The 27,017-nt window shown below is 47.4% G+C and overlaps 1 protein-coding gene across 2 annotated transcripts in view; it reads left to right on the top strand.

The window, feature by feature from the left end:
• The first annotated feature begins 1,122 nt into the window (after positions 1 to 1,122).
• The window catches only part of LOC147747792 (dimethylaniline monooxygenase [N-oxide-forming] 2-like), a 270,079-nt gene continuing 244,184 nt past the window's right edge, over positions 1,123 to 27,017 (top strand). Inside the window, exon 1 of one of the 2 annotated variants that reach the window (XM_086955855.1) lies at positions 1,123 to 1,400. The gene's annotated coding sequence lies outside the window, so the exon portion shown is untranslated. Of the gene's footprint in view, positions 1,401 to 2,467; positions 2,536 to 27,017 lie in introns of those variants that run through there. The other variant, XM_086955864.1, reaches the window with a different exon arrangement.

Below are 27,017 nucleotides of genomic sequence, written 5' to 3'. Positions count from 1 at the left end.
GAGATTATAGACTGGTAAAACCAGCTGCTTTACATTCCTCCAAGACTTAGCCTGAAGGCTGCTCTCCACAGCTACCTCTTGGATAGCTTTCTATAAAGGTTGTCTTTAACCTACCATCAATAGGGGTCGTTTGGATTGGTGCAAGGTGCCCACTAGAATAGTGGTCAGCATATGCCAGGCCAACTTCTCACACTGATGACATGCTAAAACCCTATACATTTCTCAAGCCTCTACCCACAGAACTTACACGCTACAAAAGATGTCTCTGTCGATATCGTGTTCTCAAATGTTCAACATTCTGCAAATGTATCATGAGTGATTGCTGAAACAAATGAATAAAGTGAACTATAAAATTGTGTCTAAAAAAGGAGTGATAAATATAATTTTTTTCATATTCAGATCATAAACATTGTTTGGTGTATAACTAAAAGGATTTAAAATGATTATTATTTGTTTCAATTCTTTATATGTCTCTTCTTCCTCTATTATAGCCGCCATTTCAAAAGTGGTGGGCAGGTTGCTCTGAGCAGGTATTTTCTGTCTCCTCAAGACTACTTGATACCCCAAGTCTCTGTTTTAACACCAAAATGAAGTATTTAGGTCTCACAGTTTCTGAAATATTACATCATCACTGCAACACATCCACCAACAAAAATGTCCAGAAAAATAAGGCCTGAATCAACAATGTCTACCCAAGCTAAATTACTTCTCTAATGATCCAAAAACACAAATCAAAAATGAAAATCTATGGGCAATAATTTTTTACGGCGGTATATCAGGGGGCCCGGATTAGAAGAGCTGGTCTGACAGGTCAGTCTGCTATTTCTGGATCTGATCTGCTATTGATTTCTCAGATAATTGCGTAAAAGGCATTGTTAGAAGAAGGCACACATGCATTAATTGTCCCATACCTTGCAAGGCACCTTACACAGCATGTGTGTACAAGTTCAGAACTGCATCTTGTTTCAAACGTGGGTCATTTATTAGCTGTCTGATTCGCTACTGGGACCAATTTCATCTTGGCGCCAGGGCCAATGGGCAAGGAGGCATGGACAGATGACACCTATTATGTAATCTTTACTCGGAAACAACTTTGAAGGTGCTTTCAGTTTCAGCAGATATCTAACAGGCCTCCATTCCACCCTGGCTGTCCCAGCCCGGCCTCTCCTTCCCAAACAGGTTCTGCCTGGGTGAGCCGCTCAGGTCTGCAGCAGTCTTTCAGGAAAGCTCTGCAGTCTTTCAATAAAGTGCACATTGTTGGAAAGATCGTTCCGGGACAGTTCTTAACACCTCACATAGTACGAATGTGAGAAAACTGGACCAAAAAGCAGAACGCGGAAGCAGCCTCAGCCGATAGAGGACGGAAAAGACTAACGCATCTTTAAAATCGAGCTGTCTCGGTAAGTACTATGACACTGATTTCTTATTTACACGGCTTTGTTTTGTCGTTGAATCCCTCGCATTTTCTTGAGAGTTAACTCGGCGTGTTAATGCACATACTTCGGAAGTCCTAATATAACTTGCAAGTCAAAGGTTCGAGGTTGTGTGGGACGGGATCAGTTTCTCATCTGAGCTGTCTTTCACTGGACTCCAGTCAAGAGAGTGATTTTCAGAAAGTCCTTTGTTTTCGGAAAATAGCGCTCAAGTGTGCAGACAGGAAAACATACTTACAGGTATCCACTCATGAAGAATAGCACTCTAGGTACCCATGAACAACACAAACCACAATATACATGCATGGTCCCATGAACAGCCCCCTGCACACACACACACACACCAGATGACAAAACAGGACAAGCCACACTTAGACGGACAGAGGAACTCTTGTAAACATCGCTGCACAGACAGCAAACATATGGACGGGCATGTAGGCGTCTATCAAAACTCTTATAATGTATCCATGCACAAAGACATGCTGGCGCCAAACATGCAACCAACAGAAGCGATATGGGCACCGATTTGCAAAGACTAAAATAAATCCAGGCACAAAAACAAACATACAGATACCTACCCGCGGAAAACAACATAAAATCCACTGACGTACATAGGAATTAAGCATTGGCAAAGCCAATAGTTCTGGCTTATAAATCAAGGTACCTGGATGCTTTCAACTACGGAGTCTCCCTCTCACACCCATCCGTCAATGAGCGCAAAAACGCAACACCCCCTGCACTCGTTAACTCATTCTAGCACTCGCACCCACTTCCTCACCCACATTAGCTAACTCCCTAATCTTTGCAGAGATCCTTCCAGCGGAGGCAGCCAGACCCAATGGCTTTGCTTCAACGGCGTGAGTGGGTGAGTGGTGAGTGCTTCTGCCACTGTGACCTTTGGTGTGTGAGGAGAATGAATATGCTTTCTGTAATATGTGACTGCTACACTGGGATGGATATAGCAGTGCTTCCGGTAGCTTGTGACTACTTGTCTGCGAGGGGTGTGAGAGTGCTGTAGTTGGTGTGAGACTGACACTTTATGAGGGATGGTGCCTGACTATCGCCTCCAAAATATGGCTTGACCATAATATTAATATCATTGGTAAGCTTATTGTTTTTTTGTTGTAAATAAAAAAGATCTTAAGACTATAGTGTAATACAATTTTGTGGCATTTAATTTAGTTTCATTTATATTGTAACGTGGTAATGTGTATGTTTTATTATATAACTTTAGATACAAATGCATTTTCTTTAGTTTTTAATATTTTGCCTTTTTTAGGTATTTGTTTTTGTGGGTTATTTTGAGGATTTGGATTGGGATTGGTGGTATAATATATTGAACTATTTTTGATTAAATCAGTTTTTGGTTTACATTTGTTAATTTATTTATTATAGATTTTATAATCATTAAGTGTTTATTTGCATCATAGTTCTGTATTTTTTTTTATGTTCATTTAATTTGAGATGTTTTGATATTTTGAAAAGAGACTTCATTATTTTCCTGTGATCGGAGAAAGACATATAGGGCCGTATTATGGTAAAAGTGCATTTTCATTGTTTGTGCCAGGTGCGCCATTAAAAACGTGCACCTTACGCAAACAGTGTAAATACGCTCTAGTACCATGGATGCGCTGCCCCCAGGGCAGCCACGTACTCGTGCTGCCCTGGAGGCAGCGTATTCAGGTGAAAAACGGAGCAGCGGCTTTACAGCCGCTCCTTGTTTTTACTGTGCAGGCGGCAGTCGTCTGCATTTTTTAAGGAGATTAGAGATTCCCTTGCAGGCGGGTGCCGTCAGTGACTGCACCTGCCTGCAAGGATATGTCTTGGGGGGTTCATGGGACCCCTTTTCTCCTGCCAAAGGGCTATCATCAGGAGGTGCACTCACAGTGTGCCCCTTTAATGTGGTGCATTGTGAGTGCACCTCCTGAGGGTTTCTTTGCCTCTGCACCCACGTCTGTAATACCTTGCGGAGCAGAGGCAAAGGGATTCCCTTATTTGCATGGGGCGTGAGACCTGAGGGAATGCCCACTGCAGATAGATTCTATCCGAGTCACCAGAGCAAGTGCCCGACCTGAGTAAGGAAATCGCACTTCCAAGAATCGCTAAGATCGGTTCAGCTCATTAACCACCATAATCAAATATCAAACTGAGCGTACCGCTTTTTGTTTATGGGTGCACTCTACACATGAGAGACCTCCACACCCCTTTCAACGTGTTTCAGATATACTACTGTTCTCGAAGATACTAGCCCCCACATGCATCAACCTATTTAGGAAGTGCAAACGGTGCGAATCGGTAAATTCGGCCATTTGCACTTCCTAAATAAGTTTTGGGATGCATCATGCATTTTTGTGAAAATCGCTATTTTTAGCGATTTCCAAAAATGCGATTGCTCAAAAATGCATTTTTTAAACATTCATGTTTCAGACACACATGTCCTTAGGACATGTGTGTGTGAAACATGCACTTCAAATTAAATTTCTGGGGTGCAGGGGGGGTCCTTGGGACCCCCCTCTGCACCCTTGGAATGCATTAACAAATTGCGATTTTCAAAAAGAAAATCGCAATTTGTTAAAGCCTTCCCATTGATCCCTATGGGCCTTTTGGCCCACAGGAATCAATGGGAATTGCGAATTCGCACTTTGGAATTCGCATAATATTTGCGATTCGGTAAAAATTGCGATTTTTACCGAATCGCAAATATTTTGCGAAAATATACATGCATCCCATTTTAGGAATTCCAAATTGCGATTCCCTATTTTTCGCAATTTGGAATTCGCAAAAGGCCGGGATGATGCATGTGGCCGTAGGTGCTCACTCACCTGTCCTAATGATGCTCTCAACTGAATGAGATAGAAACGCCATCGACCCCCCTAACTCCTTATTTTATTATGTAAAATTAACAAAAGGAGCTTAGCATTTTGTTTTTAAAAAGATGCATGTTTTAGTGTTTTTCACCCACTAGAGCACTTTTATGTCACCCTTTTTGTGAGCATTGGATCATGATAACTCATCATAAAAAAGAGATAAAAATAAAAAATTAGCTAATATGTTGCAATAAATAAAACAATTGCATCAAAATCATCATATGTTGTCCTGCACCATATTTGCCTTTCTAACCAATTTGTTGCATATGGGATCCAAGTGTAAATATACAAAATAATATAAGTTTTGTAAAAAAGTGTAGCTTATTAGATACATATAAAGGACTAAGTGGCCTCAATGAAACATTGTTTTTCGAATACTGGAGCTTTATATGCACCAGCACTATCTGTATTACTGAAGGGGCTGCACAAGCATCTGCGGCCCCTTCTGTAATGCCAAAGTGCACCAAGGGTGCACAAAGAGGGCGCCAATGCCAGTTGCACAGCTGGGGCAGTCACTGTAATACACCCCTTGTCACAAAAGACACAGAAAAAAAGAAATTCATAGAGGTTTATATTTATTGGCTCTATTACTAATATTGTTCGAAATAAGACACTGAATAAACAGAGCCATTTTGTTACCTCCATTCTTGTGACCTACGGATTGTTCATTTCACAGTTCAACCTTAATGCTTATTTTCCAGACAGGGGATGTGGATCTACTATTGAGGTTTCAGAATTGATTTTGGGTGATTCTCCTTCAATAATCATTTCCTGGCTTACCCTCAGACACAGCCTTTGTGCTAGGTAATGGATCTCACAGCAGTAGCAACAGTGCTGGCTCTTGGTAGAAGTATTTAAAACAAAGACACAATGAAGCATGAGATTTCAGCTCCTAGCTGTCATCAGTCTTCATGAGCATTCATCAGGCACAGACAAAAGGGAAGACCTACTTAGAAATGATGACACTGTTAACGAGAAAAACATATTACCTACCCCTTACTCCTACCATCTACCCTTTGTCATAACATGGAAAACTTAATAAGCAGCCCTTTTCTAAAAAGGATGTCAGAGAATTTGTTTGGGTAGCATTTTCTCCATTCTCCCTCTTTTCAGTTCTGGGTCTCCATCCACAAGGATGCAGTCAATACAGGCCCACTGTGTGGGGAAAGCTGTATCTGCTCTCCAACACGTCATCAAAATGAATCCAATGGTCCATGCACTTAGACTTTACTTACAATTGAAATCTTACTACTATGCACTTGCTACATACCCACCGCACATACACGCCCATGGAATGTCAGTGCAAAGATGTCGGGTCATACGGAATCCTTTTTTCTGGTATCGGAGACGACCTATCTGGAGCCTCCGTCAATCCCTTTTCATCTTCATCTTATGATTCTGAGCTCCCCTTTGCTGATTCATGTAGGTATTTGACCCCTTCCTTAGCTATTAACCATTTTTCCTGACTCTTAAACCGCTTCTGCCATTCTTCACAGACCACACTCATTTTAACCCATCCACATTTAAACTCCTCTGACAAGTTTCAGTCCCTCTGCCCTCATATCCAACATCAGACTACTGTGCCAGCATCAGCAAGCATTTTCTAATACTCAGATGTCAGAGCGTAACAGTCCTGTTTTTTCCTTCACTTTGCATGCTCTGATGTTACAGGAAATACTTATCATTTCTATATATGGGGTGAAAAGGTGGCATTTCCGTGGGTTTGGCAACAGAAGAAGAATGACTAAGAACCATTTATAAAAGTGATATACCAATGCATATGGCCTAGACTCACATATATGTCCTCCTGATCATCTTCCTTCTCTTCTAGGTCTTTCTGTGCCTTTAGGCACTGAAACCCCTCCTAGTACTATTCCAGTCATCCTTTTCTCAGTTGGTTTGGTCCTCCTGACCCTGGTCCAACTAGTTCTGGTCATCCTGATACTGGCTTCCTGAATCTGGTGCTGAGGGTTGTAGTTCTTCCCGGCCCTAGTCTTTTTGGCCCTGCTCCTGGTTCATCCTTGTATTAGCCCTTCCTGGTCTCCTGATCTTTGTACTGCTAATCCTCACCCTTATCATGCTTGTCTGCTGGGTTTGTATCCACTAGCCCTGTTGTCCTGGCTCTCATAGGGTTGGGCCTTCCAGACTCCTGGTTTGGTTCATACTGTTCGCCTTACCTTGGTCCTTGTGTCCCACCTGGTACATGTTCTCCTTGTTAGGTCGTCTTGTGCTGGTCCTGTTCATTTTGGGCTTGGTCTGGTCCCAATGGTCCTCATGGCTCTGGTCATCTTAGTTCCCCTGATCCTCGCCAGCCTGGTTCTAATAGCCAAGTTCCTTGTCCTTTTGCTCCACTTCGAATTTCAGCTCAAGGTCCCCTTACCCTTGACCTCTCTAGTTCTAGCCCTGCTCCTGGTCCTGCTTATTCAGATCCTTCTAATCTTGTTAAACCTCCCCAACTGGTCCCTGGTCTTATTAGCCCTAGTCTACCTGCTTCTGACCTAACTAGTTCTCGGGGTCCTCCTCCCAAGTGTCATGATACTCTTGGCCCTGGTCCTTCGGTTGTTGTCATCCTGGACTAACTTGTCCACTTTGTCTTGATAATTCTTGTTCAGGTCATCCTGTTCTTAGCAACGCAGCTTGATCTTCATGGCTCCTGTCATCCTGTCCTTCCTTGTCCTGCTCCTCTTTTTCCGACTCATTCTGGTACAGCTTGTCCTGGTGTGTAAGGTCCTGAAACTCTTGGTCCTCGGTGACTTAAGTTTACTTTTCCCTTAGCTGTGGCTCCACTAGACCTCATTTCCCTGGTCCTCTTAGCCCTTGTCCCACTGGCTGTGGTTGCCTGGCCATCTCCTTTTGGTTCCTCACTCTCAATCTGGTTTGCCTGGAAGTGGTCTTCCTATTTATGGTCCTCACAGTCCATGTTCCCTTCCTGGTTTTGCATCCACTAGACATGATCCTTTGGTGTCTGGTCCTCCTTGTTTCAGTCTTTATATGACTAATCCTCTTGTGCCTGGTCTTTTTGGCCATCCATGAGAAACCAGCTCATAAATAGACCCCTGTTTGTCGGGAGGATGTTGTCAGGTCCTCCCATCAGATGTAAGTCCGGATGTGGCAGTCTCAAGTTCAGGCCATTCTCCAAGATCGTCTTTTCTTGAGGCATATCAAAGGGAAAAAAACAATTTACTGAACTAAACTGCTGCCTCCACTCCCCAGATGCCCTCCACCACTAAGAAGAGTCAGCGTATTTGGTCATGAGTAAGGGTCATATTTGTGTGCTGTGTATTCATGGGATTGTATACCATCAGGTCGATGGGGTGGGGTGATGAATTATGTTGTTGTGTGTCTGCCTATATCCTAAAGAAGGTATAAGGGCAAAAGCAGCTGATGTCTTGGGTGGCCTATTGTCACCATCTGGGGGGTAATAACATTTTAGAGTATCATGCCTCAATATGAGGCTAGAGAGTATTTTCATAAACCACACCTCTTCTCACGGCGAAGAGTGGTGCTTGCCACTTGTGCCCACCTGGTTACCTCCGTCCGCCAGTGCAGCAAAGATGGAGGCTGTGATGACTACCATCTTATTGCCACTGCTTATTTCGCTAGAAGTAGGCCGGGGTTGGTGAACTGAGTAGTCGCTTTTCGAGACTTGGGGCATATAAACTGATCCAGAAGACATTGTTGCACCATTTCCAGTATATCTCTCCCCGTTACCCAGGCTTTGTTGACAGTACAGTATCCTAGTAATTCACTAATACTCTGCATGTCCAGACCATATGTGTCATGTCTGCTGAACCAGCTTTACAGTGGGGACATTTGTCTAGGACAATAGGGTAGATCAAGTATAAGCATTGATAAGTCAGGTATGCCCTGTGTAAAATGCAAAATTGGATGTATTTAAAGCGGGAATTGTGAGATATTTTTCTGGGATATTTCAAGGCGTTAAGCCCCCCTGTTTTGTGTAGTGCTGGTCCCAGAAAGTCGTCCCAGGTAATTTGTAATTTGGACAATACTTTCAGTGCATCTCTTGCAAAGGCCTGATATAAGCCACATTAGCAGGCTCCTGCCACGTCCCTCCGAATGCAGAGCATGTAGCAGCAAATGTGGAGTTGGTTCAGGTCCCCTTTTTCCCCAGTGTCACTGCAGAGACACCCTAAGTGCTCCTTAAGTCAAGAAGGCACTGCCAGGGAAGGCATGGGAATCAAAGAGGCTATAAAGCACATCAATGTTCCAACAGCAAAGAGATTGCCAAGAGTGGATTTGATATACATTTACTCAATAGCCAGCTATCGTGCCAAAGCTATTCAGGGTAGAGGTAACAGGGCCTAGATCTCCATAAACATCTCAAAGATAAAGGATCATATAATCCGCATATAGCAAGACAACATGTTTTAAGTCCCTTTGAAATGTTCCACTCTAATCCACTGGTATGAAGAAGAACTGGCTGTGGCTCCATGGATAGTATGAAGAGCAGGGAGGAAGGAGGAGATCCCTGTCTGGCTCCCCTGGCAACCAGGTAAGACTCTGATGCATTGCTGCCTGTCTGGATTATGACACTCGGGTTGGTATAGAGTAATTGAATTCAACCAATCAGTTGAGGGCCCAAGCCAATTCTGAAAATATCCAGAACATGGAGTCAAAAGTCTGCTTTAAGTCCAGGGATAAGCAGGCCATGCTGGGCCAGTCTCAAGATGTAATTTCTTTAACCCCCATCGAGGCGTCTGATATTTAGCGAAGTATTACGCCTTTGGATAAAACCATTCTGATACAGGTGGATCTGCTCTGGTAATAGAGATGGGACACGGTCTGCAAGAATTTTACTGAGGATTTTGTAATCAGCAGATAGTAGAGAGATAGGGCGGTATAAAAACAGGAGTGTCAGGACCTGTCCTGATTATCAAATAGGCTACCTCCATTGTCTCAAGTAGTGTTGCTCTGTGTAACGCTTTAATTGCTTTCTTAACATCTTGCTCTTTAATTGGACCCTATAGGGCCTGCTCATGGTATCTGGGGTAAGGTCACCACTTCCAGGGGCCTGTATCTGGAATCTGATGTAATGTGAGCCCTCTCCCAGTACAGTTCAGTATGAAAGGTCCAGAAAGTGAGGTTTTGGGTGCCCCGTCTGCGTCCTTGATAAAGAGGATAGGAGTGGCTTGGTTGCGTGGCATGACCAGCCTGGTTAAAAGTCGGCCCAGTTTATCAGCCTAAATCTGTGTGCACCTGGTATTCTGTCCAGTTTGGACTAATGAGATGCTCTATCAGGGTAGCATGGGTCTCACTTTCTCTCTCTAAATCTTTCTTATTTGCCTAGGTACGTTGTACATGTAGTCTGAGAGATAAGCTCCACGGACAATACTTTATGGTCTAGATGGATACGCAGGTCGAGTGGTAGGGAGAAAGTGAGTATTCTTTGTCATGAGTGTTGTTAGACCTGACATCATTGGCTTGAGTCTCTCCTCCATTTTTTCTGTTTGCCTCTACTGTTTTACGATGTTTTGCTGGTATATGCTTTGGGCGCCGTGTCACTGCTGATCAGTGCCATAGCGCAAGTGCTCCCGATGTTCAAATGATGTGTCTATTGTATCCATGTTTGGCTTATTTGGTTTACTGTCAGTCCCTAGTCGAGTGCACCAGGAGTGCCGGGGCTTGTAAGTGCAAATACCGCTCGTGGGCTTGCAGCACGTGTTGTGCCACCCACAGGAGCGGCCTTGTAAAAGAATGTCTACGGGTCGGTCATTGCGAGACCCACGTACAGTCTTGTACTGTCACGCCGGCTGCGCAAGTATACCTACTTGCCAGCCCCCCAACCTTCCCTTAACTTCATATTAGTCACCCCTATGGTAGGCCCGTGGGCAGGGTGCATTGTAAGGATAAGGAAGGACACGCCTGACCAAGTTGGCATGTCCTGATAGTGAAGTACCGCCATCTTCGTGCTTCACTATTGCGAGGTAGCCTGCTCTCCATTGCTTAGAATGGGCCGCCGGGATTATTAATGCTATGATCCTAGCTGGCTCGGAGAGTATGGTGCAATGTCGAGTTTGGTATCCCTGAACTCGGGGTTCAATTACGCATCCGTTGGTATGGATGGTTTTTGGACTCTGGGTTCGAAAATAGCACTTTTAGAAAGTGTCTATTTTCTTGTCTAACCATATCTGGTCTCTGCTGGTCTTACGTGTGTGTGACAGGAGCTGGGTGGCTCCAAGAGGTCTGGATGAGTCAGTGTGGGATGAGTGGGACATTTACGTTGAGAGTAGGGGGAGAGTAGCTGTTGATAGCCTGCCTTGCCTGATACAATGCTGGCTCCACCTCCTGCCAAGCGACTGATGGCTCTGTACCTGCCATGGACGATCCTGGCCCCACCTCCTGCCAGGAGGGCGATAGCTCTGCTCCTGCCAGTGTCAATGCTGGCTCCACCTCCTGCGGGGCGTCTGAGGACCCGGCCCGGCTCAATGAATAGGCCAGGTGCTACTGCCTAGCTCCACCCACCACAGACCCAGGATGTTGGGAAATCCCCGGCATAGACAAAGGGATCAAAGACGAAAAGGGGTATAAGAGGAGGACCCCTGAACTAGGAAATTAGATCACTTCTGACAAGGAACCCTGTAACCAAGGACAAGAAGCCTGCTGATCTAAAGGACTGCCTACCCCTTCTGCCAGTGTGCTGTTGTTGGGGGAATCCTGCAGTGCTTCTTTATTTTTGCCAAGGAACCAGGAGAGAGGAACTTGGTGTGTACTCTCACGCTTGCTAAGAAAATCTCCAAGGACTGGAAGAGTGCCAGTCTCCTGCTGAAGTCACAGGGCTAAAGGACTTCACCGGCTAAAAAGTGCTATCTGCTGGAAGTGTGAATCCAGCACCTCTGAAAGAACCAGCAACCACGACGATCGGACGCTGGACCCAACCGACGCCAGCAGCAACGCCAGGGAGTAGGAGTACGGCTCTAACTCCAGAGGACCTCGTGTCTGCCCCGCTGCTGATCGCATCAACCGTGTGCCCTTCGACGCCGTGAGCGCTGCTCACTCTGTGCAACTGCATCATCGACAACGCCTGCTGTGGCCTGATCGACACCGAAGACGCGACGCCGGATTGCTCGACGCCGCTGATCATCGTGTGCTTCATTTTCCTAAGGTACTGTGTTGTTGGGGGTCCGTGTGACTCCAGGCCCGGCGCAGCGCTCCTCGCGGTCGACGCCATACCTGTGGATTAACTTTGCCTCGACGTTGTGTAGCTCCCGTGTGAGTTACCCTGTTGCTAAGAACTGTGTTTCCAAGAAGAAGATTTGCTTGATACTAAAAGACTTTTGTGCTAAAGAAGAAACTACCTTTGAACTATCCTTTTTCCTTCCTAAACGTATTTATTCCGATTGTGTACAGTTTTGCCGTTATTTTGGTCTTGTGCTAAGCCTTATATAAAAATACTTATTTTTATAATACTACGGTGTCGTGTCCATTTGTAGCGTATTCACTGTATTACTGTATGTGGTCATAATTGCTTAACACACAGCCTCTGAGATAAGCCTGTTCTGCTCTGCCAAGCTACCAAGGGGGTGAGCAGGGGTTATCGAAGGGTGTGATCCCCTTGCCCTGACTAGAAAAGGAGTGTCCCTATTTGTCAGGAGTGTATACCTCTGCCAACTAGAGACAGCCGGTTCTAACATTGGTGGGTCAGCGGTGAGGATTGGGACCTTGCATTTATGACCCATGTACAGTGATTAGTGTGCGCTACGTAGTGAAAGCAGACCATAACGCAGTCACAATCTAATTCGGAAGGATCCTATTTTTGTTCTCCGCTTTCCTGAAACTTGATTTTCTGAACACTGCCAGTTTTAGCCATGAGTGACAACGGAGTCACTGCCCCTGCTATCGTTGTTGTTGAAGAGTTCGAAAGGAGTAAGCTAAAGAGATACAAGAAAGATGAGCTGAAACACTTTTGCAACCAGTTTGAAGTTCCTACCACTGGCCTCTCGAGAAAAGATGATTTTTATAAAGCATTACAGGCCTGGTGGGAATCCAGAAATCCCTCTGATGTGGTGGTGGTACCCACAGAGGAAGGGGAGGAGGAGGTGCCAGTGAATGGACCTGTGCCCTCTCCCGGAAGCAGTGTTTCCTCCAAAGGTCTTTCCCCTGAAGAAAGAGAAGAAAGGGCGAAAGAGCGAGCTTACAACATGGAGATGGCAAGGCTAAAGATAAATGGGCAGTTGGAGTTAGAAAAGGCAAGAGGTAGGAGAGAAGCTGATTTGGAGATCAAAAAGTTAGAGTTTGAACGAGAGAAGTTAGCTTTGGAGCGTGAAGCCAGGTTGAGGGAACTGGATATCCAAGCTAAAAAGTTAGAGTTGAATCCCTCTGGTGGCAGCATTCCATCCGAGCCTGCAGAAAGTAAGTTTTACTTCCCGAAAGATGTGATCAAAGATTACAATAAGAATGAAGATATTGGTCAATGGTTTAAAGCATATGAGTTAGCATTGTTGGCCCACCAGGTCCCTGAGAAGAATTGGGGAGCGGGGTTGTGGGGTCGCTTTGTGAATGAGGGAAGAGATACCCTGTTAGACATGCCTGTTGCGGATAGGATGTCGTATGCTCATATGAAAGATGCTTTGATGTTGCGATATGGTTTAACCCCCGAGCAGTACAGACAAGCTTTTAGAGAATGTAAGAAGTTGCCTGGTACGACGTGGGTTGAATATGTGTCTTATTTTTGCAGAGCCATGGATGGTTGGGTAAAGGGCAGCAAAGTGGAAAGTTATGAAGCTCTTTATGATTTGTTTGCGTGGGAGCACTTGTCTAATAACTGTTTTCCAGAGCTGCGCCAGCACCTGATTGATAGCAAGATATCTAACCCTAGAAAACTTGCTGAGGAGGCGGACCGCTGGGTCAGTACCAGGGTCCACAAGGGTCCAGTGGGAGACTCAGCCAAAGGTGGGCAGGGTCCCCAGCAGAAGAGTGGGGGGGACAAGGGTAAACAGAAGGAGTCTCAGAAAGGGCCCCAAAGTAATCCCCAAGGGAACCAAGGGAAAGGTTCCCAGCCTCCCCCTGAGAAGGAGCCAGGGGCCCCGACGGGTAAACCTGTTCATAGGGGCCCCCTAACCTGCTACGGTTGTGGGCAGGTGGGACACCGGTTTTATGACCCCCAGTGTCCCAAGAAGGATTCGAATGCACCGCCGCGTGCACCCCCTCGTCAGTTGGCAAGTGTAGCCTTGGGAGGGGAGGAGATGGTTGTCCATGGTGGGAGGGGTCCCGCAGAAATGTCCCTGGTCTCGCTAGGAGACATGCAAATGGTCCCTCCACCCCCTCTGCCTAGTAACACTAGTAAATATAGGCAGTGGGTGACCATTAATGGCCATAGAGTGGAAGCTCTCAGAGACACCGGAGCGAGTGTGACAGCTGTCAAGTGTCACTTGGTGTCCAGAGAGCAGGTGGTTCCCCACGCATTCTACCCCGTGATAGCTGCCGACAACTCCCAGAAAGAGTGTGAGGTAGCTCAGGTTTCCTTTGAATGGGGGGGAGTTTCAGGTACTCTTCAGGTTGCTGTGAGGCCCGCCATGTCTGTCGACTGTCTCCTGGGCAATGATTTGGAAGACTCCCCTTGGGCTAAGGTGGAGCGAGCGGCGCACTTGAAAATGTTGGGTGTACCAGAGTGGGTGTGTGCAACCACTCGATCCATGACAGCGAGTAAGGGTGTTGATGGGGTCCCGGAGCCTGAAAGTACGGCCCAGGACCCAGCTGTGAAGAGAAGAGGCAGGAGGCGCGGGAAACCGGCCCCCGTTGTTCCCGTGGTCCAGAAGGAGGTAGACCCTGAGGGGGATGCCCTGGAGCCCACAGGGGAACAAATTGCCGAACTGGGAGATCTGCCCGAGCTGACCCACTGGCAGCAGGATGGTGGTCCCTCCAGGGAGGAATTCTGTGCGGAACAGAAGGAGTGCCCTTCTCTTGTGGGCATGAGGCAGCAGGCCTCAGCCCAATCCTCAGGTGATCAGTCAGGGTCACATTTTGTGTACTGGGAGAACGACCTCCTGTAGAGCGAGCCTAAGGCTGCTGAGCCTGGGTCAGCCCGTGTGCTGGTGGTACCCCAGCGCTTCAGAGCCTTCCTACTGGGTTTGGCTCATGACGTACCGTTAGCTGGACATCTGGGGCAGGACAAGACCTATGACAGGCTTGTCACCCATTTTTATTGGCCTCAGATGCGTAGGGATGTAGACATCCATTGCAAGACTTGTCGCACTTGCCAGGCAAGTGGGAAAAGCGGAAGGAAGCAGAAGGCTCCCCTCCAACCTTTTCCGGTAGTCAGCACCCCCTTTGACCGGGTGGGTATTGACATCGTTGGGCCCCTGGACCCCAAGACAGCCCTGGGCAACAGGTTCATCCTGGTCTTGGTGGACCATGCCCCAAGGTACCCGGAAGCCATCCCTCTCAGGACAGTGACGGCCCCCGTGGTGGAACGGGCACTGATGGGTGTTTTCTCCCGGATGGGGTTCCCCAGAGAGGTGGTGTCCGACCGAGGCACCAACTTCATTTCGAACTATATGAAGTCTCTGTGGAAGGAGTGTGGGGTAACCTACAAGTTCACCACTCCTTACCACCCTCAAGGAAACGGGCTGGTTGAGAGATTCAACCGGACCCTGAAAGGCATGATCATGGGTCTTGAAGAACCAATGAGGCGGAAATGGGACGTCCTCTTGCCATGCCTGTTGTTTGCTTACCGTGAGGTACCGCAGAAGGCTCTAGGGTTCAGCCCCTTTGAGCTCTTATACGGTCACCCGGTAAGAGGGCCTTTGAGTCTGGTCAAGGAAGGCTGGGAGCAATCCCCCAGGAAACCTCCCCAGGATGTATACAGCTACATGCTGGCCTTTCGGAACCAGACTCGGCGCTTCAGAGAACTTGCTCAGGCAAATCTGGAGGCCAGCCAGGAGGAGATGAAGCGATGGTACGACCGGAATGCCACTCTGGTAGAGCTTCAGCCTGGTCAGGAAGTGTGAGTCATGTCCCCTGTGGAACCTTGTGCGCTCAAGGACAGGTGGACTGGACCGTTTAAGGTTGTGGAGAAGAAGAGCGATGTCACCTACCTGGTGGACTTGAAATCTCCCAGGAACCCCTTGCGGGTCCTGCATGTCAACCGTTTGAAGCCCCACTTAGAAAGGTCCGAAGTGGGCATGCTCCTAGCTACAGATGATGGAACGGAGGAGGAAAGTGAGCCTCTTCCTGACCTCCTGTATGCTAAAGAGCAAGACGGGTCAGTGGATGGTGTGGTCCTCTCTGACACACTGACCCTTGAGCAGAAACAGGATTGTCGCCACCTGTTGGGACAATTCCCGGATCTGTTTTCCTTGGTTCCGGGTGTCACGCATTGGTGTGTCCATGACGTTGACACCGGAGACAGCCCTCCTGTGAAGCACAAGGCTTACAGGGTGACTGACAAGGTCCGAGCGTACATTAAGGAGGAGGTCTCCAAAATGTTCACGTTAGGGGTGATTGAGTCCTCTAGCAGTCCTTGGGCCAGCCCAGTGGTCTTGGTCCCGAAGGCTGCAGCGCCTGGTGCTTCACCGGAACTCCGGTTCTGCGTGGACTACCGAGGGCTCAATTCAGTCACGAAGACTGACGCGCACCCTATCCCCAGAGCTGATGAGCTCATCGATCGGTTGGGGGCTGCCCGGTACCTTAGTACGTTTGACTTAACGTCTGGGTACTGGCAGATCACCTTGACTGATGGGGCAAAGGAGAGGTCAGCATTCTCCACACCAGATGGGCTATACCAGTTCCGGGTGATGCCCTTTGGGATGAAGAATGCCCCTGCCACCTTCCAGAGGTTGGTCAACCAGGTCTTGGCTGGACTGGAGGATTTCAGTGCCGCCTACCTGGACGACATCGCAGTGTTCAGCGCCAGCTGGGAGGAACACTTGCGCCACCTCCAGGAAGTGTTGTTGGCCCTGCGCGGAGCAGGCCTCACAATCAAAGCCAGTAAGTGCCAGATTGGGCAGGGTTCTGTGGTGTACTTGGGGCACCAAGTAGGGAGCGGTAAGGTGGCCCCCCTGCAACCCAAGATTGATACCATCCTGGCTTGGGCCCCGCCCAAAACCCAAACACAGGTGAGAGCCTTCTTAGGACTCACGGGTTATTACAGGATGTTTGTCAAGGATTACGGCAACATTGTACACCCCTTGACTTCGCTGACTTCCAGGAAGCAGCCACGAAACGTGATCTGGACTGATGCCTGTCAAACGGCCTTTGACACCCTGAAAACTGCAATGTGCACAGCACCTATACTCCAGGCACCCGACTTTTCAAAAGAATTCATTGTTCAGACGGACGCTTCAGAGCATGGCGTGGGGGCTGTTCTAGCTCAGGTGAATGAAGAGGGCCGAGACTTGCCTGTAGCCTTCATCAGTAGGAGGTTACTGCCCAGGGAAACGAGGTGGAGTGCGATAGAGAGAGAAGCATTTGCTGTGGTCTGGGCGCTGAAGAAGCTAAGACCCTACCTGTTTGGGACTCACTTCCGGGTTCAGACAGACCACAGGCCCCTCAGATGGTTGATGCAAATGAGGGGTGAGAATCCAAAACTGTTGAGGTGGTCCATTGCTCTACAGGGGATGGACTTTACGGTGGAACACCGCCCTGGTACAGATCACGCCAATGCTGATGGTCTGTCCAGATTTTTCCGCCTTAGTGCTGAGGACTCCCTAGGTCAAGGGTAGTTCTCCCCACATTTCAGCTGGAGGGGACACGTGTTAGACCTGACATCATTGGCTTGAGTCTCTCCTCCATTTTTTCTGTTTGCCTCTACTGTTTTACGATGTTTTGCTGGTATATGCTTTGGGCGCCGTGTCACTGCTGATCAGTGCCATAGCGCAAGTGCTCCCGATGTTCAAATGATGTGTCTATTGTATCCATGTTTGGCTTATTTGGTTTACTGTCAGTCCCTAGTCGAGTGCACCAGGAGTGCCGGGGCTTGTAAGTGCAAATACCGCTCGTGGGCTTGCAGCACGTGTTGTGCCACCCACAGGAGCGGCCTTGTAAAAGAATGTCTACGGGTCGGTCATTGCGAGACCCACGTACAGTCTTGTACTGTCACGCCGGCTGCGCAAGTATACCTACTTGCCAGCCCCCCAACCTTCCCTTAACTTCATGTTAGTTACCCCTATGGTAGGCCCGTGGGCAGGGTGCATTGTAAGGATAAGGAAGGACACGCCTGACCAAGTTGGCATGTCCTGATAGTGAAGTACCGCCATCTTCGTGCTTCACTATTGCGAGGTAGCCTGCTCTCCATTGCTTAGAATGGGCCGCCGGGATTATTAATGCTATGATCCTAGCTGGCTCGGAGAGTATGGTGCAATGTCGAGTTTGGTATCCCTGAACTCGGGGTTCAATTACGCATCCGTTGGTATGGATGGTTTTTGGACTCTGGGTTCGAAAATAGCACTTTTAGAAAGTGTCTATTTTCTTGTCTAACCATATCTGGTCTCTGCTGGTCTTACGTGTGTGTGACAGGAGCTGGGTGGCTCCAAGAGGTCTGGATGAGTCAGTGTGGGATGAGTGGGACATTTACGTTGAGAGTAGGGGGAGAGTAGCTGTTGATAGCCTGCCTTGCCTGATACAATGCTGGCTCCACCTCCTGCCAAGCGACTGATGGCTCTGTACCTGCCATGGACGATCCTGGCCCCACCTCCTGCCAGGAGGGCGATAGCTCTGCTCCTGCCAGTGTCAATGCTGGCTCCACCTCCTGCGGGGCGTCTGAGGACCCGGCCCGGCTCAATGAATAGGCCAGGTGCTACTGCCTAGCTCCACCCACCACAGACCCAGGATGTTGGGAAATCCCCGGCATAGACAAAGGGATCAAAGACGAAAAGGGGTATAAGAGGAGGACCCCTGAACTAGGAAATTAGATCACTTCTGACAAGGAACCCTGTAACCAAGGACAAGAAGCCTGCTGATCTAAAGGACTGCCTACCCCTTCTGCCAGTGTGCTGTTGTTGGGGGAATCCTGCAGTGCTTCTTTATTTTTGCCAAGGAACCAGGAGAGAGGAACTTGGTGTGTACTCTCACGCTTGCTAAGAAAATCTCCAAGGACTGGAAGAGTGCCAGTCTCCTGCTGAAGTCACAGGGCTAAAGGACTTCACCGGCTAAAAAGTGCTATCCGCTGGAAGTGTGAATCCAGCACCTCTGAAAGAACCAGCAACCACGACGATCGGACGCTGGGCCCAACCGACGCCAGCAGCAACGCCAGGGAGTAGGAGTACGGCTCTAACTCCAGAGGACCTCGTGTCTGCCCCGCTGCTGATCGCATCAACCGTGTGCCCTTCGACGCCGTGAGCGCTGCTCACTCTGTGCAACTGCATCATCGACAACGCCTGCTGTGGCCTGATCGACACCGAAGACGCGACGCCGGATTGCTCGACGCCGCTGATCATCGTGTGCTTCATTTTCCTAAGGTACTGTGTTGTTGGGGGTCCGTGTGACTCCAGGCCCGGCGCAGCGCTCCTCGCGGTCGACGCCATACCTGTGGATTAACTTTGCCTCGACGTTGTGTAGCTCCTGTGTGAGTTACCCTGTTGCTAAGAACTGTGTTTCCAAGAAGAAGATTTGCTTGATACTAAAAGACTTTTGTGCTAAAGAAGAAACTACCTTTGAACTATCCTTTTTCCTTCCTAAACGTATTTATTCCGATTGTGTACAGTTTTGCCGTTATTTTGGTCTTGTGCTAAGCCTTATATAAAAATACTTATTTTTATAATACTACGGTGTCGTGTCCATTTGTAGCGTATTCACTGTATTACTGTGTGTGGTCATAATTGCTTAACACACAGCCTCTGAGATAAGCCTGTCTGCTCTGCCAAGCTACCAAGGGGGTGAGCAGGGGCTATCGAAGGGTGTGATCCCCTTGCCCTGACTAGAAAAGGAGTGTCCCTATTTGTCAGGAGTGTATACCTCTGCCAACTAGAGACAGCCGGTTCTAACAAGCTTGTTGCCCTTTCCATATGTTCATGAGTGACCAGTGTCATAGCCAGTCCAAGAGGGTTATCGAATTGGGGAATACAGGGGTACAAGGTAGGGGAGAGTGACGCCTGTCTAAAGTTTGGTTGAGGACACAGTTAAAGTCACTCCCCCAATATCCACTAAACTACCACCCAGTGGGCCATAAGAGAAGAAAGGGAGGAAAGTGTTGCAGGGATTCTGCTCCTACACAGAACTGTGTACAGAGACTTGGGACCTCTGTGAATAAGGGTGTGCCAAAACTCACCTTAGTACCCAAAATCCCCTACCAGACTAGCATCAGTGTCACATTGTCTCTTCGTCCTATAGCAAAAATACCAATGATTAGACAACTCAGAACATGCGACTTAAGTTACCTCAGGCAATGTGGAAAACATGAACACTTTTTCGTTATACTCTCATACCAGTCCAAAACAGGGAGTAAAAAGAGACACGAGACAGTTTGAAATATTTATTTCTAACGTTGTGTTCTCATGCACAGCACCTTAGCTAATACAAGCAGACATATTATTAGAAACAAGATTGTCAGCATAGTTACTATTCCATAAAATACAAAGGGAGAAAGCATGTTATAATGCTAAACGAAAACAGTTTAAATATATACCTATATTTCACCCTCCCTTGCTAGGAGGTTATTTTATAATTACAGAAGGTCTCTTGGGATTACATAGGCGGCCCCATACCTCTAGTATTTAGCAGAAGTGGATCACATCAAGTTCAGCACAAGCTCTCAGCATACAAATGTTCTCCAAGTGTGTGTTAATGCCTACACAGTGCATTATTAAACGCGACAAAATCAGAGGTGGCCACAGCTGCATATGTGTTATGTCTAGACTCTAGAACGTGCGCTGATCAGTCCAAACAATAACCACAGAGTTGAAATAACCTTGAATGTCTCGGCACTCACTGTTCAGACTAAACTTACCAAGCGAGGCTACTAATGTGGAAAAACATGTTATTCTCGTGTGAAGCAAAACACTCTGCTAAACTCTAAACAATGAATAAAGTCTGCAAAAGACAGCAGAAAGGAAAAATGGTGTTTAAACTTCTAATAAGCTCATGTCAACCTAACACTGTGTGAATGCAAGGCTCAGCCCCACGACAAAAGAAAGAGGTGTTTATCTAAGTTGGGAACATACAGCCTCCCTATTACTAACAGAGGACCATCCCACGTCATAGCACATATCTCCTGTCTTTATCAATAAGGAACTCATCAGCAACAAAGGGGACCCCGGGTGCAATCAAATTTCTGCTCCTCAGGAAAAATAGGAGTGGGTAGTATAAAAAAGTAGACCTCACCAGCGATGGCACAGTCAACCACCTTCAAACTTATCCAAGTGGGCCTCATGCAAGAAGGCCTATGGGCACCTCTTTGTATAATTTAAGAATGGATTTTAGAACACTTAGTAGCAGTCCCCAAACCCCTGACATTCCTTGTTGTAAATCAAAAGACTCTCCATGCATTCTATATAGGGTGTAGAGATTGATACAGGGGGGGACCATTGCCCTGCGCTGAAGAGAAAATTGATGATATATCAAGACCTTCTTAGCATGACAAATGCGGAAAGGTGGTGAGGGAGAAGCTTTTGCTATTGGTGTTCGTATGTACCATACAAAAAGAGAGATAGGGAGAGTCATGGAACACTCTTATTCCCCGGTTACGTCTGTTTAAACAACAAAAGAGTGTCCTCTGCTGTTTGAGAAACCACAAACAGGAGCAGAAGAACAAAAAACTGGCCTCACTTGGATCAGTTAGAAAAGCCCTCACTCACCACCTAGTGCTTCATCATTGGGCCTCACTAAAGAGGCCGAGTGCCTCTTTAGTGTGCTTCAACGCCAGATTTACTGCGAAGCAGGTTTTGTGAGTTCGGGCGGCAGTGAAGGTAAATTATTTTATAGTGAGGGGATTAAAAAGATGTCTTGAGTGTATCCAAAAATTATTTATTATCAGATCACTAGGACATATATTTAAAATTAGGTGTAGGAAAGTAGTCCACAATTAATTGTGTGGTTATTTCCAAAGTTAGTTATTTGTCAGTCAACATGTTTCTGCCTTTGAAATGGTGTAAATTACCAGGCATTCATCAGGACTAAAAAAGGTGTACTAAACCCTGGAGGTATGGACACACTAAGGCCCACCCTTACCTAGGGACGTGAAAAGTGAAAATGGTGAAAAAGTGCAAAAAAAGGGGCGAGAATTATCTTCCCAGTTACTCCTGGTTTAGGAGGCTTCAGCACTTATATGGTGTGTTCATGGTACACCATGGATAATGGGAGGGGGGTGGTAGCATAATTGGCACACCGCCCTCGACTCTAGGCACCCTCTGTATACCTGCGATACCCTCAGACCGGACCTTGATCTGCACTGAAGCCAGGGGCACCGCTCTAATAATGCATAATGCACAGCCCGGCGTGCACCGCAGCTCTGACACCCTTTGACGCCTGCTGATGCATGTAGTTATCAGCAGTTCCGATGACAGTGCTCGTACCGGCAGCGCCTGCATCCTGTTATCGTGGCGCCATTAACAACCGAAGGTGATTACAAAAACTCAGACACTTTACTTGTCACCGGAACTGACGCCTCACTGCCAATGTAACTGGATTCCCCTGTCCTCGATTTGACCCGTCGCCTCTGTGCGGACACAACGCCTTACCTGCCCCATGGCAGCCAGGGAGCCAAACTTGACCTGGGCACCAACACCTCACCTCCACGACACCATGCATCATCATAGACTTCATCGTCCAAAGGTACTTGGGATACCGTGTGACGCCGTTCCTGATGCCGCACAACTCGCAGTCGGCGTCGTAAGTTGGATTTATTGCTGTCACGATGTCAAAATAGCCATGAGTGGAGCTATTTGTTTACTACAAGCTTTCTTTTGGAAGTAACTGTTTTTAAAGTGCTATTTTACTACATGTATGTTGAATTTTTGTTGTTTTGGTCTTGTTGAGTTTAAATAAAGGTACTTTATTTTTCTAAACTGGTATGGTGTCCATTTGTGGTGTTATTATTTCTGTATTGCTGTGTGTTTTGAGTACAAATAGTTTACACATTGCCTTTGGGATAACCATATCTGCTTGTGCCAATCTACCAAGGGCGTAAGCAGGAGTTATCTAAAGTGTGTATCATCCTTATCCTGACTAGAAACAAGGGTCCCTACTTGGACAAAAGTATATACCTCTGCCAACTAGAAACCCCCACTTCAAACACACATGTTATTTTGTCTTGCCCTGCATTCCACTTCAGCACGGGTCTCAGGAAGCTGTAATCAGGACACCAGATCTTCTAGGAAAGTAGTGTGGTTCTCCATCACGGGGGTGAGCTCTTGTAGGGTCAGAGTATGTTGCTGAACCTTTTGACAGATCTTCCATTGGTCTTCCATCAGTACCCCTAAGTAAAGAGCTTCAGTGTCAATTTTTTGTCCCAGGGCTGCTCGGAAGTCCTGTAATTCAGCTAGGATGAGGTCCTGCTTATCGCGTGTGGATGCTGCAGAGTCTTCAGATTGAGAGGGTGAAGCGGAGTCCCTTTGAAAGCCCTCCAATGAAATGATATCGCCCAGGGAATTCCAGATAGGGATGTCAGGTACATGGGTTTGGATTTACCTATGTTGGTGTCTTGCACTAATCTCCTCAAGAAGGGAAACGGTAGAAGATGTTAACCAAGAATGATGTCTAGGTTCCTTCTAGGGGACACACTAGATACCCATGGAGGAGTTAGAGCTGGCAGCTCTTTCGAACTCCTAGCTGACACCTCAAAGAGTTCTTCAGTCCAGTGAAAATCACTTGCACTACTACGCAACCTCCCTAGACTCCACCCCCATCAGAGCAAGGATTTACCGCCGGGAGGCCCATCTGTCAACCCAAAGCAAGTGGGGTTCCGCTCAAGCAGTCCCTCCCCTGCAGATGGAGTCTGCCAAATCCTTCAGGGCACTCCCAATATAACCCATGTCTCAGCATAGTCAAGTCAAGTCAAGTCAAAACATTTATATAGCGCACTACATACCCAGAGGGTTTCAAGGCGCTTAGGAAGGGGAGGTGGATTATTTGTCAAATATCCACGTTTTAAGCTGCTTTCTGAACGCTAGGTGGTTCTGGGTGAGGCGAAGGTAAGCGGGGAGTGAGTTCCATGTTTTGGCAGCCAGGTATGAGAAGGATCTGCCTCCCATGGTGGTCTTGTTGATGCGAGGTACGGTGGCGAAGGCTTGGCTGGAAGAGCGGAGTTGGCGGGAGGGGGTGTAGAAGGACAGTCGAGAGTTGAGGCAATCTGGTCCGATGTCGTAGAGTGATTTGTGTGCGTGGGTAAGCAGTCGGAAGGTGATCCTCTTATTGACGGGTAGCCAGTGAAGGTCTTTAAGGTGACCGGAGATGTGTTCGTTGCGTGGGATGTCTAATATGAGTCTGGCTGAGGCGTTTTGGATTCGTTGTAGTTTCTTCTGGAGTTTAGCGGTGGTACCTGCGTAGAGGGTGTTACCGTAGTCCAGTCGGCTCGTGACTAGAGCGTGGGTGACTGTTTTCCTTGTTTCGGGGGGGATCCAGTGAAATGTTTTTCTGAGCATGCGAAGAATGTTAAAGCAGGAAGAGGATACAGCGCTAACTTGTCTGTTCATTGAGAGTGAAGAATCCAGGATGACGCCAAGGTTCCGTGCGTGGTCTGTCGGGATGGGTGCATTTCCGAGGGCTTCCGGCCACCAGGAGTCGTCCCATGCAGAGGGGGATTTACCTAAGATGAGGACTTCTGTTTTGTCTGAGTTCAGTTTCAGACGGCTTTGTTTCATCCATTCGGCGACTTCTTTCATTCCTTCGTGTAGGTTAGTTTTAGCGGTGCTGGGGTCCTTGGTGAGAGATAGGATCAGTTGAGTGTCATCCGCGTAAGAGATGATGTTGAGGTTGTGTTGGCGGGCGATGGCCGCGAGGGGGCTCATGTATACGTTGAAGAGGGTGGGGCTGAGTGAGGATCCTTGTGGTACGCCGCAGATGATTTCGGAGGCCTCGGATTTGAATGGTGGGAGGCGGACTCTCTGGGTTCTTCCGGTGAGGAACGAGGTGATCCATTCCAGTGCCATACCTTGGATTCCGATGTTTTTGAGGCGTTGTAAAAGGGTGCTGTGGCAGACTGTGTCGAAGGCTGCAGAGAGGTCGAGGAGGATGAGGGCGACTGTGTCTCCATTGTCCAGTAGAGTTCGAATGTCGTCTGTTGCTGCGATGAGGGCGGTCTCAGTGCTGTGTTTTGCTCGGAAGCCAGATTGTGAGGGGTCGAGTGATTTGTTGGCTTCGAGGAAGGCGGCGAGCTGGTTGTTGACAGCTTTCTCAATGACTTTGGCCGGGAATGGAAGAAGCGAGATGGGGCGGTAGTTTTTGAGTTCATTGGGGTCTGCTGTAGGTTTTTTCAGAAGGGCGGTAAGTTCAGCGTGTTTCCAGTCTTCTGGGAAGGTAGCGGAGTTGAAGGAGCAGTTGATGACGTCTCGGAGGTGCGGTGCTATGACGGAGTCCGCTTTGTTGAAGATGTGGTGAGGACATGGGTCTGTGGGGGATCCTGAGTGGATGGAATTCATCAGGCGGATGGTGTCCTCCGTGGAGATTGGGTTCCAGGCGTTAAGGGTGTTAACGGGGGGAAGATGGTCAGTTGATGGTAGGGTGGGTTGGCTTCCGGCTTGGTTGTCAAAGCTGTTGTGGATGTCAGCAATCTTGTTGTGGAAAAAAGAGGCTAGGGAATCGCAGAGGGTTTGAGAGGGGGTGATGTCGTTGGAGTTGGCTGAGGGGTTGGAAAATTCCTTGACGATGTTGAAAAGTTCCTTGCTGTTATGGGCGTTGTTGTCAAGTCGATCTTTGAATGCTGTTTTCTTGGCTTTTCGGATCAGTTGGTGGTGAGTACGGATGGCGCTTTTGAAGGCGTCCTTGTTGTTGGTGGATGGGTCTTTTTTCCAGGCCTTTTCAAGGTAGCGGCACAATTTCTTGGATTTCTTGAGGTTGTCGTTGAACCATGAGGCCTTCTTGATGCCAAGTTTGCAAATCTGAAAAACAGTAGGCAAGCCGGTCTCCACCTACATCCCTGACATGCCCCGAACCAGAGCCTCGTAGTATCCCTCTTAAATGTGAGGGAGAGGATTAGAGAAATGTGGGCACCACTTTGGTCTCCACCAGGCCACAGATCCTGGGCACTGGTGCAGATGGGTCAGGGACTTCGTCTTTTTCAGGCACTGAAAAAGAATTGACATAGAGGTTGTAGCCATGTGGGAGAGGAGGAGTCGCAATGACCCGGCCCCCTCCACTCCACCTGTTCACTTAAGGGGACTTTGGTCTGCCGTAATTGTGCCTCATAATTATCTATACTGGATTAATGGGTGAGCCCGCAGTCCACTGTGTAGGGTTGAGAGATTTGCCAGAGCCAGATAGTCCTTCTCCAGGCGTGCATTCCTGGAGAGTCTACTCACCTGCTCCTGGCTCTTCCAGGAGGCAGGCAGGCATTATGTGGAATTTTCCTGGGGTTGAATGACAGAGGGGAGGAATCCAAATCCCTTGATGTGATTGCATAGTCCCCATCAGGATGATTGGGAGGCCGCACAGTCATGCAGGCCAGGCTGGACCTAAGCTTCTTCAATATGGGGCCGCCATTTTCGGCAATTGGCCATGCTCCTGGCTTCTAGATGAGATAGCACTGTCAAATTAAAAATGAGAGCACAGTAGTGGCATAATATTGCCCACTTAAACACTGCTTAGCATGTTAAAAATCAAAATGACCTCTCTCAAGATACATTGTGCAGGTGACTAAAATGTCAGTGTGACCGAATGGCCACTCATAAAATGGGACCAATAAGCATCTATACCTAAAACCCATTCTGCTGTGTAAACACTAAGAAAAATGGTGTATATTCAGCAGGAAGCTGAGAGAACTACCCAGATGCAATACTTACCTGTTTCCTGCTTTCATTTCTCCATTCCTCATAAGTCCCATTACTTTGTCTTACTTAATTTACCACCTACAATTGTCCAAAAGCACTGTTCCCCCTAGCACTTATTGTCTTATGTAAGTATCACCCTCTGTCTGGCCCAGATACAACCTATCTCTCTGCACTCCCTTTTTTGTGCTACTTGTCGACTTCTGCTGTGTTACCAAGTTTGAAATACTAAGCAAGCACAGTCCCTTTTGTAAAGAAGTCTAAAGCTAGCACCAGGCCTTCCGTAAGAAGTTTAAAAAGATCCCAGACTTGAAAAATCATCACAGGAGGATCACAAACATTAAAAAAAAAACATCAATGTAACATTCGTTAAAACTACCCTTATTATTCTTTGCAGACAGGCAATAATCTTAAACTGCAACACAAAATATCTGTGTGCCAGATATTGAAGCTCCTAAAACAGAAGCTGGACTCCTGCTTTTCTTATTTGAATATTAAAATAAAATAAATATTTTAATTCAAAGTGAATTTTACTGTTTTTCATCTATAAACAGCTTAGCTTAGTCCATGCGCTTACCTTTGTACAAACTATTGTTCATTTGTTTATGCACTTACTTTCAAAAGGCTCATACATGTTGCATCCCCATTACAAGATGGCCACCACCTTACCATTGCCTTAAGTTAATTTATTCTTCATATCTGGCTAAATAAAGACCTGCTTCACACTATCTATCTGGCTGCTGGTCAAATTGTACATCTCTACTATTTCACCTGTGGCCAGGTATACATCAGAAATGATGTACTGTTTTGCCGGCTGCTAGTTAAATAGCAGAGATTTTGCCCGC

Source organism: Lissotriton vulgaris, chromosome 1_1 (assembly GCF_964263255.1).
Source record: "Lissotriton vulgaris chromosome 1_1, aLisVul1.2, whole genome shotgun sequence".
NCBI lineage: Eukaryota > Metazoa > Chordata > Amphibia > Caudata > Salamandridae > Lissotriton > Lissotriton vulgaris.
The sequence above is the reverse complement of the archived record's forward strand: the minus strand, read 5'-3'. Positions and strand labels throughout refer to the sequence as shown.